Source organism: Priapulus caudatus, unplaced genomic scaffold, assembly GCF_000485595.1.
Source record: "Priapulus caudatus unplaced genomic scaffold, Priapulus_caudatus-5.0.1 Scaffold45, whole genome shotgun sequence".
Lineage (NCBI taxonomy): Eukaryota > Metazoa > Priapulida > Priapulimorpha > Priapulimorphida > Priapulidae > Priapulus > Priapulus caudatus.
In genome coordinates this window covers 313,583-313,881 of record NW_014577106.1, presented here as the reverse complement: position 1 = coordinate 313,881, position 299 = coordinate 313,583, and the positions used below count along the sequence as shown (strand labels likewise).

At 54.2% G+C, this 299-nt stretch overlaps 1 protein-coding gene across 1 annotated transcript in view; it reads left to right on the top strand.

Moving 5' to 3' along the window:
• LOC106820741 (nuclear pore complex protein Nup93-like) overlaps positions 1 to 299 on the top strand; it is a 39,673-nt gene that overhangs the window by 31,372 nt on the left and 8,002 nt on the right. The window lies entirely within an intron of this gene.

The window sequence follows — 299 nt, the reverse complement described above, 5'->3', positions numbered from 1 at the left end:
TACTGCTGCAGGGGAGTGTAGTGTAGCATGTAGCGATGTTAGAGGGTGGGTGGTTACTGCTGCAGGGTGGTGTAGTGTAGCATGTGGTGATGTTAGAGGGTGGGTGGTTACTGCTGCAGGGGAGTGTAGTGTAGCATGTAGCGATGTTAGAGGGTGGGTGGTTACTGCTGCAGGGGAGTGTAGTGTAGCATGTAGCGATGTTAGAGGGTGGGTGGTTACTGCTGCAGGGGAGTGTAGTGTAGGCATGTGGGTGATGTTAGAGGGTGGGTGGTTACTGCTGCAGGGGAGTGTAGTGTAGC